Source organism: Macaca thibetana, chromosome 19 (genome assembly GCF_024542745.1).
Source record: "Macaca thibetana thibetana isolate TM-01 chromosome 19, ASM2454274v1, whole genome shotgun sequence".
NCBI classification, from domain to species: domain Eukaryota; kingdom Metazoa; phylum Chordata; class Mammalia; order Primates; family Cercopithecidae; genus Macaca; species Macaca thibetana.
The window spans coordinates 33,337,486-33,353,425 of NC_065596.1; the positions used below are offsets into that span (position 1 = coordinate 33,337,486).

Sequence of the window (15,940 nt, forward strand, 5' to 3'; positions counted from 1 at the left end):
CACAGCTCAAGATTTTGACAGATGACATAAGGAAAGAAAACTGAAAAATAGACTAACTGGTTAAACTACATTTTGATGTTAAAGGTTTCCAATAAATAATAAAGAGTAGAAAGCATGCAGACCTCGATCTGAAACAGACACAACTAATTTCAAACAGAAACTACTTTGAAATTGTTTTTAAGAAATCTAACAAATTCAGATGTCAACAGGAAAATAACTAGAACATACACATGTACAGAAAGGAACGATGTGAGCTGATTTTTGGATGCCACAAAGGCATCTTTCAGAAGAAGTGATTATGTATTTAAAAAGGAATTTTTAAAATTAAGATTTATCTCCAACTGCAAAAAAAAAAAAGAATAAGGAAAGAAAGAAAGAAATGAAGAGGAATCAGAAAGAAAAAAAAGGAAATCTATTACACAATGAGAAAAAAAGCACTTTTGATGTCTCTTTTGCTTTTTATTTTTTTGTTTGTTTGTTTGTTTGAGATGAAGACCCAGGCTACAGTGCAGTGGTACCATTTGGGTTCACTGGAACCTCTTCCTCCCAAGTTCATGCGATTCTCATGCCTCAGTCTCCCGAGCAGCTGGAACTACAGGCGCACACCACCACACCCAGCTTACTTTTTTAGTATTTTTACTAGAGATGGGGCTTCACCACGCTGACCAGAATGGTCCTGAACTCCTGACCTTTGGTGATTGGCTCCCAAAGTCCTGGGATTACATGTATGAGCCATCACCCCTGGCTTTGATGTTCCTTTTTTTTTTTTTTCAATTTTTCTTTTTTGAGATGGAGTCTCACTCTCACCCAGGATGGAGCGCAGTGGCACAATCTTGGCTCACTGCAACCTCCACCTCCTGGGTTCAAGTGATTCTCCTGTCTCAGCCTCCTGAGTAGCTGGAATTACAGGCGTGTGCCAACACACCCAGCTAATTTTTGAATTTTTAGGAAAGACAGGATTTCATCATGTTGGGCAAACTGGTCTCAAACTCCTGACCTTGTGATCCTTGTGATCCACCCGCCTCAGCCTCCCAAAGTGCTGCAATTACAGGCGTGAGCCACTGCACCCTGATGTCCCTTTTAAAAAGTACTATGGGCTGGGCGTGGTGGCTCACACCTATAATCCCAGCATTTGGGAGGCTAAGGTAGGCGGGTCACCTGAGGTGGGCGGGTCACCTGAGGTCAGGAGTTCGAGACCAGCCTGACGAACATGGAGAAACTCCGTCTCTACTAAATACACAAATTTAGCTAAACGTGGTGGCTCATGCCTGTAATCCCAGCTACTCGGGAGGCTGAGACAGTAGAATCGTTTGAACTCGGGAAGCAGAAATTGCGGTGAGCCGAGACTGTGCCATTGCACTCTATCCTGGATGAGAGCGAGATCCCATCTCAAAAACAACAAACAAACAAAAACGACGATGTAGGTCAGGTGCAGTGGCTCCTCTATGGAATCCCAACTGTAATCCCAGTAATTTGGGAGGTCAAGGCAGAAGGATTCTTTGAGCCCAGAATTTTGAGACCAGCCTGGGAAACATAGTGAAACCCCTTTTCTACAAAAAAAAAATACAAAAGCTAGCCAGGTTTGATGGCTGATACCTGTGGTCCCAGCTACTCCGGTGGCTAAGGTAGGAGGATCGCTTAAGCCTAGGAGGGCAAGGCTGCAGTTGGAGGAGACCACGCCACTGCACTCCAGTCTGGGTGATACAGCCAGACTCTGTCTCAAAATATCAATTAATTAATTAAATTAAAACTATTACATGATAACAGAAAGTGATTTTTTTCTCTCACTTCACTGCCCCACTTCCTATTCCACCCTGGGAAAAGGAAAGAGAATGTCTAACAAGTGAATTAAGACAGAACCCTGGGGCTGAATAGGGATTCCAAGTGGAAGCTGACCTCTGATGCCAAGATTTATAGAATGTACATGCCTTAGAGATAGGAATTTTAAAATTCTCAATCTCATCTATATAAACAAATTTTAAGTTATTAGATTATATACATAGAAGTCAACATATCACAACTAATCATATCCAATGAAGTCCCCTGCCCCTTTTTTTCTTTTGAGACAGCATCTTGCTCTGTTGACCAGGCTGGAGTGCAGTGGCATGATCTCGGGTCACTGCAGCCTGGACCTCCTGGGCTGAAGTGATCCTCCTGCCTCAGCCTCCAGAGTAGCTGGGATTACAGGTGTGCACCATCACACCCAGATAATTTCCTTTTTTCTTTTGGCAGAGGTGGGGTTCTCACCATGTTGGCCAGGCTGGCCTTGAACTCCTGGACTCAAGCAATCTCCTTGCCTCAGTCTCCTAAATTGCTGGGATTACAGGCATGACACACTGCGCTCAGCCCCTCTGTCTTCATTACTGTGCTTCCCTCCCTAATTCTGTACATATCTCTCATTCTCCCCTTCTCGCTCTAGCTCTTGTTTTCTTTTTCCCTGGAATTCTGTTCCTCATTTTGTACCCCCCTCCTCTTCTGCTGTTTATCCCCTTCTTCCCTCTATTTCTTCTCTTCTACCTCTTCTGCTCCATCCTCGCAACTTATTTAACCTGTTGTTGCTCCTTCTCCCCAATCTTTCGATCATTCTCAATCTCCATGTATTTCTGCCTCTTCTCCCATCTCTGCACCTCTTCTGCTCTCCCTGTTAAATTTTATCTTCCCTGTTAAACCCCCCTGTCCCCACTCTCTAGCACCCCAGATCCCCAGGTGTCCTCCCTGCTGTGGTTCTCCCCTCTGTTCTCCTCACTAACAGCACCACTCTGCTCTGTCTGCCCTGGCTCCAAATCCCTCCTCCTCTCCCTCACTCTGATGAGCCTCCCTCTTTGCTGCCCTTCTCCCTACCTTGCTGTCCTTCATCTCTTTGTACATCTAGCTTTTCTCTACATTTCTCCAGTTGCTTTTCCCCTCCTGTTTTTTTCTTTTTTTTTTTTTTCATTTTTGCTGTCTCTCAGCAAATCCCTCACTCATCCTCTACGTTGCCATCTGTTACGGTCTTTCTCATTCTTCTTTTCTCTGTCTCAGGTTTTCTACTGCTCTCTCCCAGTCTCCTGATCCCTTTGGCCCACACAATCACAGGGGGCTTTGGAGTAAGACCCCTGCATCCCGAAGAAGCGCATTTTCCAGGGGCTGGAGCTGGGCAGGCAAGAATACCCGGTGTCATAGTACAGGCCCCCGGGTACCACCCCAACGCGGGCTCAGGAGAAACGGTGATTACGGAGGGAAGACCTGGGGAGCATTAGGGCCCAGCACGAGGAGGGAGGTGGGGGGCGACGGTGCCTTAAGACAAAACTGGGAGGCGCCCAGGGTGGGAATTCGCCTCGCGGTAAGGAGTTTAAAAAGTGCGGGTCGGGAGGAGTCAGAAAAAGGTTTTGAGCAGGAAAACTAGGCGATGGGAAGTGTATACATTGCCCTATAGCAGAAAGATTCGGGACGGGGCGAGCCTAAGGTGACTTTAAACCCAAAAGGAAGCGACCCCCGGACTCTCACGGGGACGTCTGGGTGAAGAAAGACGGCCGAGAATTCCCAGGTCTACGAGGACGCCACGTGCCAGGTACAGAAGCGCCGGGGACCTGGGAAGCGCAGACTTAACACAACACAGAGCGAAACTCACCACCGCGGTGGGACCGCCACTCCACGCGATCCGCTTCCGGGTTTGCGAGAATCTGCGCGCGCAGGACGGAAGAGAGGCCTGGGCGGGACCCTCGAGGAGGTGGGCGGGGCCTGGGTGAGGTAGGGGCGGGGCGTGAGACCGAAAAACTTTGCCCTTCAAAACCGACGGAGGGCGGGGCCGCGGTGGGACCTGTGAGTCTCTCAGCCTCGTTCCCATCGCCTCTGTTTTCGGGTTTTGGAGGCAAGGGCAGCCAGGAAGACTGAGGCATGATTCAAAAGTCCTGGAATTGTCTGCAAGGGGGATGCGAACTAGAATGTGAAATGCAAAGCCCTGCCTGGAAGGAACGTACGATTTCATGCTGAGGGCCCAAAGAATAGAATAGAAATCCTCTCCTTTCTATTCTCCATTCACTCGGGAGAGTCCACCCTGTGCTCAGAGACTTCCCTAGGGCCACCGCCTGGGATGCGGGACTGAGTGCTCAGGCCAGGGAGGAGTGAGGTCACCACCTGCAGCTTAAACACAGCAGGGATGTGGGCGTGGGGGCGAAAGCCTGAATTCCCAGTTACTCAGGAAGCAGTGGCGGGAGGATCGCTGAGTCTGGGGGTCCAAGCCAGCCTGGGCGACAAAGTAACACCTCCTCCCGCAGCGCTCCCTTCCTTGTCTCTCTCTTTTTTTTTTTTTTTTAACTTTTTGTTAAATTTTTGATTGTGTGAGATAGGGATCCAACATTATTCTTTTTCATGTGGATATCCAGTTAGTTGTCCCAGCACATTTGTGTAAGAGATCTATTACTTTTATTTTTGTATTTACATTTTTTCTTTTTTCTTTTCTTTTTTTTTTTTTTTTTTTTTTTTTTTTTTTTTTTTTTTTTGAGATGGAGTCTCGCTCTGTCGCCCAGGCTGGAGTGCAGTGGCCGGATCTCAGCTCACTGCAAGCTCCGCCTCCCGGGTTTGCGCCATTCTCCTGCCTCAGCCTCCCGAGTAGCTGGGACTACAGGCGCCCGCCACCTCGCCCGGCTAGTTTTTTGTATTTTTTTAGTAGAGACGGGGTTTCACCGTGTTAGCCAGGATGGTCTCGATCTCCTGACCTCGTGATCCGCCCGTCTCGGCCTCCCAAAGTGCTGGGATTACAGGCTTGAGCCACCGCGCCCGGCCTCTTTTCTTTTTTGAGACAGACTGTTTATCTGTTGAACAGGCTAGAGTGCAGTGGCGAGATCTCGGCTCACTGCAAACTTCACCTCCCGGGTTAAAGTAGTTCTCTTGGCCGGGCGCGGTGGCTCAAGCCTGTAATCCCAGCACTTTGGGAGGCCGAGACGGGCGGATCACGAGGTCAGGAGATCGAGACCATCCTGGCTAACACGGTGAAACTCCGTCTGTACTAAAAAATACAAAAAACTAGCCGGGCGAGGTGGCGGGCGCCTGTAGTCCCAGCTACTCGGGAGGCTGAGGCAGGAGAATGGCGTAAACCCGGGAGGCGGAGCTTGCAGTGAGCTGAGATCTGGCCACTGCACTCCAGCCTGGGCGACAGAGCGAGACTCCGTCTCAAAAAAAATAAAAATAAATAAATAAAGTAGTTCTCTTGCCTCAGCCTCCCAACCAGCTGGGATTACAGACGCGCGTCACCAAGCCTGGCTAATTATTTTGTATTTTTAGTAGAGACTGGGGTTTTACCACGTTGGCCAGGCTGGATTCAAACTCCTGACCTCAAGTGATCCAGCCTCCTTGGCCTCCCAAAGTGTTGGGATTACAGGCGTTAACCATCGCGTCTGGCCAGGAAAACTGTTAGAAGTTGCGTCTGCAGCCAGGCGCCAGTGGCTCAGGGCTGTAATTCCAGCACTTTGGGAGGCTGAGGCGGGCGGATCACGAGGTCAGGAGTTTGATGCCAGCCTGGCCAATATGGTGAAACCCTGTCTCCACTAAAAAATACAAATATTAGGCAGGCATGGTGGTGCCTGACTGTCGTCCCAACTATTCAGGAGGCTGAGGCAGGAGAATCGCTTGAACCCAAGAGGCGGAGGTTGCAGTGAGCTGAGATCAGGCCACTGCACTCCAGCCTGGGTTACATAATGAGACTATGTCTCAAAAAAAAAAAAAAAAAAAAAAAAAAGGAAGTTGTGTCTGCATACCACTGGACTCAAGTTGCATGACCATATTTTTTCAAGGCTCAGAATTATTTAAAGGTCCATACTTTTAAATTGGAATTATTTGATGTTTGAAATATTTAATTTCCTACTGAGTTACAGGTACTGTCTCTTTTGTTGTTTGCCTTTCAGAGAGAGACCCCAAGTCCTTCTTAAATACATCCCTGGGTTATTAAACTGAAACAAGTTTAGGTTGTTTCCTAAAAATACCACTTCAGGCCAGGTGCGGTGGCTCACGCCTGTAATCCCAGTGTCAAACCACCAAGGCGGGTGGACCACCTGAGATCAGGAGTTCGAGACCAGCCTGACCAACATGGAGAAACCCCATCTCTTGTAAAAGTACAAGATTAGCCGGGCATGCTAGTGCATACCTGTAATCCTAGCTACTCTGGTGGCTGAGGCAGGAGAATCATTTGAACCTGGGAGACAGAGGTTGTGGTGAGCTGAAATCACGCCATTGCACTCCAGCACCGACAACAAGAGCAAAACTCTGTCTCAAAAAAAAAAAAAAAAAAAAAAAAAAACCTCAGAAGTGAAGGAGGCCTGCCCCACCACACCTGTGGGTGTTTCTCACAAGGTGGAGATGAGAGACTGAGAAAAGAAATAAGACATGGAGACAAAGTATAGAGGAAGAAAAGTGGGCCCAGGGTACCGCGCTCAGCATACAGAGGACCCCGCCCCGGCACTGTTCTCTGAGTTCCCTCAGTATTTATTGATCACTATCTCTACTATCTCGGAGAGGGGGATGTGGCAGGACTATAGGGTAATGGTGGGGAGAGGGTCAGCAAGAAAACGTGTGAGCAAAGACTCTGTGTCATAAATAAGTTTAAGGAAAGGTGCTGTGCCTTGATGTGCACATAGGCCAGATTTATGTTTGACTTTACACAATCATCTCAGTGAAGAGCAGTATTGCCGCCAGCATGTCTCACCTCCAGCCATAAGGAGGTTTTCTCCTATCTCAGTAAATAGAACGTACGATCGGGTTTTACATGGAGACATTCCATTCCCAGGTACAAGCAGGAGACAGATGCTTTCCTCCTATGTCAACTGCAAAGAGGCCTTTATCTTACACTAATTCTCCTCAGTACAGACTGTTTACGGGTGTCGGGCTGGGGGACTGTAAGGTCTTTCCCTTCCCACAAGGCCATATCTCAGGCTGTCTCAGTCGGGGGGAAACCTGGACAATACCCAGGCTTTCTTGGGCAGAGGTCCCTGTGGCCTTCCGCAGTGCATTGTGCAGGGGCCTTTGAAAACAGTATGCTGAGAATAGATAGGGCTCAAGGACAGTATCTCCAATTGAACTTTTAATGAACTCCCGTAGGCGCCAAGAAGGCGGGCAGATAAAGAAGAGTATAGAAACAAAGAACTGAGTAGAAGGTTACATCTGGGAAAAGAAAGTTTGTTTTGCATTGCATTCTTTCTGCTGACGTGGGGTTTATGGAGTAAAATAAAGCGAGGCGGAGGCTCTGAGCGCGGCCGCCATGTTCTCTGTGTGTCTTTGTCTTTTGTATGTTCTTTCATTCTCCACCACCCCCGGCACGGACCCCAACAAGTGGCGCAGCGAGCAGGGTCAGCACGGGTGAGTAGGGGAGAACAAGAAGGGGAACCCCCTAGGGGCGGATAAGGCCCAGATATTGTTAAGGGGAACCTTCTTAAGCTTTCATTATGGGAATTCCATCTCTCTGGCCTCAGAATATTTACGGCTGTTTCAAGGACTGTTGCTGTCTATGGGAGTAGAAGTGAAAGGAAAAGACTTTGAAGCGATTGTTTGCCCATGTTGAACAACATTGTTACTGGTTTCAGTATCAGACTAAAGTGCAGCTGAATTGGAAAAAATGGTTACAGGTAGTAAAAGCTCTGCGTAGAGCTCTCTAGTTAGGGGATATTATGCCTCTAAAATTGTGGACCTTGTGTGACTCTATCACTCAGACATTAGAGTTACTTGAGACTGATTCAGAGTGTGGTGATGTAGCCACAGGAGGAAAGGTATCTGAGGATTTGGGAAAAAAATAAATCTGAAATGGAACCCATTTGTGCCAGGATAACAGAGGATGGGGCGGGTAGCAAAAGGGGGAGAAGAGAAAAAGCCAGCTCTTCCTTCTTCTAAGGGAAATTCTGACATGCAGTGTATTATGGAAATGCTTCAACAAATATTACAGATATATTCTTCTAATTCACCTTTGCGAGCTTTCCCTGTTTCTTTTCCTTCTGACCTGTTAAAAGAGGATTTTCCAGAGCCTCCAACCCCCGGCTTCCTTATCTTTACCTTTGTTCGGCAAAGTTGAAGCCCTGTTCACATCAGACATACTTTAAATTTATACTAAACACCTGTTTAATACGTCAAAACCAGTGTATATGTATATCTTATTGTTTGTTAAAATATTATGAGTATTTCAATAGTCAATAAGCACATTAATATTAACTATTAATATTAATATAGTATTAATAACCCCAACAATGTGCACACAATTTTTCTAGGAAATTGTTATGTTATAGGGGTGCATAGGTTCCACCAATTTACACTCCAAACAGAAGTTGAGTATTCGAGTTGCTTAACACATTAACTACCTCTTGATATTTTCTGTGTTTTTAAATTTTAACCATTGTATTGTGTATGTAATGATTCTCAATTTGGTATTAATATACATATTTCCTAGTGAGTAATGATGTTAGACATATAGGTTTATTGTCATTTCTTTGTTCTGCTACTTTTGGTTGGGTTATTTGCCTTTTCCTATTAATATGTTGGGATTCTTTACATTTGGGGATATGAGTATTATTATATATTATATATACTTTTAATTAAAAAAATTATTTAAGGAGCTGGATCTGTTTCCAATTATTTGTGCTTCTTTTGCTCCTAATGCTCAGTTTTCAAATGGTGGCAGTAATGTCCAATTTAATGCCTTACAAATTAAATTTTTAAAAGAAATGAAAGCTGCCATTTCTAACTATGAACCCCTATCCTTGGTCTTCTTGATATTTTTTCATCAGAAAATTTGATAATTCCTATAGACTGGAAGACTTTGGGGAAGGCTTTTCTTGATCGTTCTCAGTGGTTACAATTGCACAGCTGGTAAATGAACAAGGCACATGTACAGGCTAGAAAAAATGTTATGTGTGATCCCCCAGGAGCCACTGAGGAACAACTCACAGGCACGGGCCAATATGCTACTCTTAATGCTCAGGCTGGTTTAGATGATGTTGCCTTTACTCAAATCAAGACTTTGTTTTTAAGGGCCTGAAATAAGGTAGAGATAACAGGAAAATCTTCCCTTTCCTCTGTGAAGATTTTACAGGGCACAAATGAACCATATCTATATTTCGTAGCCCGTCTTCAGGATGCTGTCTTCAAAATTGTGGGTGCTGGCCTTGCTTCAAAAATTTTGTTACAAACATTGTCTTTTAAAAATGCTTATGCTGACTGTTAAAAATTGTTAAAATCGTTAAAGGCCAATGGGGCCAATTTAGATAAATATATTAAAACTTGTGTTAGTGTTGGAGGGGCTATTTATAATGCTCAATTATTTGCTGGAGCTTTGTTTAAAGCCTTAAAAGGAAATAACAAACAAGGTGTTTGCTTTCAGTGTGGTAAACCTAGACATTTCAAAAAAGAATGTCATAAAAATTGAACACTTTTATCCCTCAAGGCAGAAAGCTGCCTTCAGAGGTGTACAAATGTTGTGGTAAAGGTCGACATTGGACAAATAAATATCATTCCAAAACTGATAAAAGTGGAAATTTACTGTCTCCTCTCCTGGGAAACGGGAGCCGGGGCCCACAGGCTTGGGGCCCCAACAATTACAATACAAGTCTACTACAATACCCAGTGAGCAACGACCTACAACATCAAGGAATAAATTCAAGTCCTCCTTAAGGATCCCACACCTTACCCCAGTTTCTCAGCCTTATGCGGCAACTAAGCAGAGCGCTGCTGCTGACTTAGCTATTACTCAGCCTTATACTTTGTCTCCTAATAGAGGAGTATATAAATTAGCTATTAGAGTGTGTGGCCCTTTGCCAAAAGGACATGATGTTACTAATAAAATTCTTATTATGGTTCAAGTCTCACAATTTATATGCCTAGAGGCAGGGGAACGTATTCTCAATAGGGAGGGTTTGGTAGCACAGAAAAAACTGTTTTTTGGGAAACTTTAGTTTCTAATCAAAAGCCCTTATGTTCATTGCACATTAATGAAATAGTTTTTAAAGGGTTAATTGATACGAGGGTGAATATGTCTATTATTTGTTTAAATTAGTGGCCTATACAATGGGAAAAAAGACAAGTTTCAGTTATACTCACTAGCTTGGGTGCTGCTTCTGTGGTTTATCAAGACGTAGAACCTTTAACCTGTGTCGGTCCTAAAGGTCAACAAGGTCAAGTTTTTTTTTTTTTTTTATATTGTTCCTATCAATATTAATTTTTGGGAACAAGATCTTTCACAACAATTTGCTGCTTTTTAAAACATTCCTCATATTTCCTCAGCTGCCAAAAATATGATGTTCAAAATGGACTACAATCCTTTAAACTCATAGCTACCACTCCTATTTAGGTGAAACAGTGACCATTATTTAAAGAAATAGTTAGGACTCTAAGAGTAAGTCAAAAAACAAATGGCCGAGAGGAATATAAAGCCACGTATTTCTGCATGGAATTCCCGTCTTTGTCTTGTCTTAAAACTATAAATGTTTACATTAAACCTAGGGAAAGTTTACAGCCTGGTCTTCCTAATCCTGCCCTTATCCCACAAAGTTAAAAATTAATGGTCATAGATCTCAAAAATTGTTTTTTCTCTATTCCATTACAACCTCAAGATTGTAAAAAGTTTGCCTTTATTATTCCTAAAAATAATAATGGACAACCTATTCAAAAATATCAGTAGAAGCTTCTTCCTCAGGGTATACTTAATAGCCCTACTGTATGTCAAAAATTCTTACATAGGACTTTAAATCCTGTAAAAAATTAGTTTCCAACTATGTTAATTTATCATTATATGGATCTTCTCTGTCCCTGTTTTCAATAATTCTCAGTCACTTTCTCGATATCAATGGAAAGTTTTACCTCAAGGTATGTTAAACAGCCCTACCTTGTGTCAAGAATTTGTCCATAGGGCCTTGGATCCTGTTCGAAAGCGTCATCCTTCTGTTCTTTTATATCATTATATGGATGACATTCTTCTTGCTGCACCCACCAGAGAAAAGCAGCAAGATGCTTTTGTATCATTACAAACTCAGCTTTCTTTCTACTCACTTAATATTGCCACAGAAAAAATTTAACTGGATTTTCCTATTCAATATTTAGGTTATACCTTGGGGGCACAAAATATTCGACCCCAAAAAATTCAAAGTCGACGTGATCATTTAAAAACATTAAATGATTTTCAAAAGCTTCTAGGAGACATTAATTGGATGTGTCCTGTTTTAGGAATACCAACATATCAGTTATAACATCTTTTTTCTATTCTAGAAGGAGACAGTCACTTGGACAACTCACGCCATTTAACTCCTTTGGCTTTACAGGAACTCCAGCTTGTAGAAGAGCAACTTTAACAGGCCCCTTCCTAATGTTCCCTTTTCTTTTTGTTTATTTCATACTTTACATTCTCCTACAGGAATGATTCATCAAACCAATCGGCCGCTAGAATGGATCTTTTTGTCCAATAAAACATCTAAACGCTTGGCTACTTATATCAATCGTTTAGCTGAACTGATCATCAAAGGACGGCATCACTGTTGACAACTTTGGGGAGGAGATCCTTCCTTAATTGTCTCTCAATTCACTCATAGTCAGATCACTTATCTTCTTGCAACTTCTGATTCTTGGCAAGAAGCTTCATCAATCTTGAGTTACAGTTTATCCTTATCCCTCGGTGCAACAGGGAGAATTGTTTGCTATTCTCATGGTCTTACTTGATTTCCCTACTACTGGTTGTAACATTGTTAGTGATTCTCAATACGCCGTTTATGTTACTTCTTATATTTCTCAGGCCACTTTACCTCTTTGTGCTACTTCTTCTCTTCAGAAATTCTTTTGTTTTCCTTTACTTTGAGCCAATGTTGAGCTCCTTTATTCATCACTCATCTTCGTTCTCATTCTCAACTTTCTGGACCATTAGTTCATGGTAATACTCAGATTGATTTGCTTTTAATCGGCCACCTACATGCTGCAGAACAAAAATATACTCTACATCACACTAATAGTTCTGGCCTTCAACGACGGTTTCATTTAACTCATAAACAAGCTCGTTCTCTTATTCGAGTTTGTCCTTCCTGTGCTCCTTTGAGCATTCCATTCTTCCATCCTGGGGTTAATCCACGAGGTGTCCCTTCTTTTGGATGATTAAAGTATGTTCATCATACCATTGATACCTTTTCTCATTTCTGTTATTACTCATCTCTTAGCTTGTTTCGCCATCATGGGCATTCCTCTTATACTTAATGTCTCTCATAAATTACAAGTTTTCTTACAGCAATACACTATTCAACATATCATCGGTATCCCGGGCAACAGTCAAGGTCAAGCCATCACTGAGCGCGCAAATTTAACTTTAAAAACTCAACTATTAAAACAAAACAAAAAGGGGGAAATGGGCCCCCCAGAAACCAGATTTTGAAGGTTCTTTTTACCTTAATTTTTTTGAATCAATGGAGACAATTGCAAGATTCCGCTGCCGTAACCCATCTTTCCTCACCTCCCTCGGTGATAGTCCCCGCTGACAATTTAAAGGTTTGGTATCCTAATGAAGAAGGTAAGTATGTTCAAGGGCAAGTTCTAAAACAGGGACGGGGCTATGCTCTTGTCCTTACAGGGAGCGGACCTGAGTGGTTTCCTACAAGATGATTGAAACCCTGTTGAAAAGAAAACTGGATTCAGCATGCATTTCTTCCTTTGTTGGATGTGCCTCGGCGGGGGACTTATTTCCCTTAGTGAGGCTTTGTATGAATATTGTACTTATATTCCCTTTCCACCCTTTTATCAGGGAGTCGCCTGGGGAGAGGCGGAAATTAAGGTTTTCACCAATGACACTACTTGGATGCCGTCCCCCTATATAGACAAGGACAATATAGAACGGAAAACGGGAATTATAAACAACACATACCAATTTGGAGTGGAAGAACTTCCAATATGCATGGGAAATAGTTCTCATTGTCTCCGAAAATCGCATGAAGCCTGGCTTGTTCGCTATAATCATAGTCATGTGGCTGCTAATACTGTTATTATAATCATACTGTATATAGTAATGAAACTATTCCTAGTTGTTTACCTTTTTGTCCTATTCCAGAGGTTTCTCCTAATATTGAGGTGCTGGAGTGGCAACAATGTCGGGGAAATAAACCCCGGATTTTATTAGAATACAATGGAATGTAAATAACTGATTGGAGTGTGCACAGTGATTTTCAAACAAAATTTAGTCACATACCTTTGAAATGGCACCGGGTAAATAAAAGTATTGCTGCTAACAATAATGAAACCTTGGTATGGCGTGAAGGAGGCCTAAGTACAGAGTCATCTTTGGAAGTTGTTAGCTGCAGGTGATGCCATTAGCTTTTTTGTGGGGAATATGCCCCTTAATCTTTCTAACCCAAATAACTCCTTTCATATTCAGTTATATCGAAATACCTCCTGATATATTATTGCTTGTGTCTGTAAGCCCTACCTATAATTAGCAGGGAATTTGACATGGGATAATGATATGGGGATTGTTAATTGTACAGATACGTGTACATTTTTGTCTTGCCTCAATCATTCCTGGTGGCACAACTTTACTGAGGATATTTATATCCTCAGGGCTCGTAAGGAAATTTGGCTGCCTGTTAACCTTACGCGACCATGGGGGCATCACCTCTTGAGACTTATATTTGAACTTCTCTCCAGCGAACCCTCCATGCCCTTGGACTTATAATTGCCTCGGTGATGAGCCTTGTCGCCATCGTCTCCACTGCGGCCGTAGCAGGGCTCGCTCTTCGTCAAAGCATACAAAATGCTGAATTTGTGCAGCAATGGCACGAATAATCTCACCGGTTATGGCTTCAACAACGAAACATTGATTCTCAACTTGCTGAAAGATTGGACAACATGGAACAAGCCTTGACATGGCTTGGAGATCAGCTCACTGTCCTCAGTACTCGGATAACATTACCATGTGATTGGAACTCCACTCAATTTTGTGTAACGCCTGTGCTTTTTAACATCTCTCAAAATTGGACCATAATCCGAAAATTATTAATAGGCCATAAAAATATTAGTTTGGACATCCAAGAGCTCACTCAGAACATTTCTGATGCATTTCGACAACAATTACATGTGTTGTCCGGAACTGTAACCCTTCAGGAGCTGGGTCAGCGCCTTGCTGCCTTTAACCCATGGACCCAGATGAAGACGTGGATTTCTACATCTCTGGAAGTATATTGCTTTGGGCACTTGGATTGGGTCTACTTCTTTTGGTGATTCGATGCTCCCTCAGTCGCCTCCAAAAACAAAAGAAAACACAAGAACAAATATGGGCTACCTTTTTAGGATTGAGGCAAAACAAAAAAAAAAGGGGGGGAAATGCAGGGGCCTTTGAAAACACTATGCTGAGAATAGATAGGGCTCAAGGACAGTATCTCCAATTGAACTTTTAATGAACTCCCGTAGGCGCCAAGAAGGCGGGCAGATAAAGAAGAGCATAGAAACAAAGAACTGAGTAGAAGGTTACATCTGGGAAAAGAAAGTTTGTTTTGCATTGCATTCTTTCTGCTGACGTGGGGTTTATGGAGTATAAATAAAGTGAGGCGGAGGCTCTGAGCGTGGCCGCCATGTTTTCTGTGTGTCTTTGTCTTTTGTGTGTTCTTTCATTCTCCACCACCCCCGGTACGGACCCCAACACATTGTGTCCCTGGTTAACCGAGAATGGAGAATGGCAATGACTTTTACCAAGCATACTGCCTGCAAACACATATTTAACAAAACACATCCTGCACAGCCTTAAATCCATTAAACCTTGAGTCAATATAGCACATGTTTCTGTGAGCACAAGGTTGGGGCTAAGGTTGCAGGTTAATAGTATCTCAAAGCAGAAGAATTTTTCTTAGTACAGATCAAAGTGCAGTTTCTTATGTCTTCCTTTTTCTTTTCTTTTTTTTTTTTTTTTTTTTTTTTTTTGAGATGGAGTCTCGCTCTGTCGCCCAGGCTGGAGTGCAGTGGTGCGATCTGCTCACTGCAAGCTCCACCGCCTCCCAGGTTCATGCCATTCTCCTGCCTCAGCTTCCCAAGAAGCTGGGACTACAGGCGCCCACCACCACACCCGGCTAATTTTTTTTTTTTTTTGTATTTTTAGTAGAGACAGGGTTTCATCGTGTTTGCCAGGATGGTCTCGATCTCCTGACCTCGTGATCCACCCGCCTTGGCCTCCCAAAGTGCTGGGATTACAGGTGTGAGCCACTGTGCCTGGCCATGTCTTCGTTTTTCTACATAGACATAGTAACAGTCTGATCTCTCTTTTCCCTACACAGAAGACAGAGAAAATGTATTTACAAATTTTCTAAATAAAAGTCCTAAGGAAAGAGACAAAAAAAAAGTTTTTTTAATTTTCAAAGCAAATTATACCTCTCATTTATTTCCTTCTTTGTTTGAGACAGGGTCTAGCTCTGTCACCCAGGCTGGAGTGTGGTGGAGAGATTAGAGCTCACTGCAGCTGTGAAATCCCTGGCTCACGTGATCCTCCCACCTCAGCACCCCAAGCAGCTTGGACAACAGGCGTGCACCACCACACCTGACGCATTTTTTGATTTTTAATAGAGACGACGTCTCACTACGTTGCCCAGGCTGATCTCGAACTCCTGGGTTCAAGTGATCCTCCCGCCTCGGCCTCTCAAATTGCTGGGATTACAGGTGTGAGCCACAGCTCAGGGCCCTGATTTTATTTCCACGAAATATGAAATTATCCTCCACCTTCTGGGTGTAATAGGCAGTTTTGCATGTCACCTTTCAGTTTCCATTATCCATTTAAACAACCCAGGACCTTGCTTAGTTTAATAAGCCGTTCTGTCAGTCCTCGCTGCAACCAGCGCCCCACTCCACCCCTTTACCGAGGTCCCTGCCCCTCTCCCCCGCCCTGCCCCAGACTGAGGGGAGCTCGCCCCACCTGCAGGACGCGCGACTCTACCTTCTCAAGAAAGGCGCTTTGCATTAAAACCATTTTCAATTT

The 15,940-nt window shown here is 43.6% G+C and overlaps 1 long non-coding RNA gene and 1 pseudogene across 2 annotated transcripts in view; one reads left to right on the forward strand and one right to left on the reverse strand.

Moving 5' to 3' along the window:
• LOC126943020 (zinc finger protein 888-like) overlaps positions 1–15,940 on the reverse strand; it is a 56,030-nt pseudogene that overhangs the window by 22,767 nt on the left and 17,323 nt on the right. The gene's annotated exons all lie outside the window — the stretch shown is intronic.
• On the forward strand, positions 6,993–14,561 carry LOC126943079 (uncharacterized). Its single transcript, XR_007721691.1, has 2 exons — positions 6,993–7,329; positions 12,560–14,561. It is a non-coding gene; the product is annotated as an uncharacterized LOC126943079 (long non-coding RNA).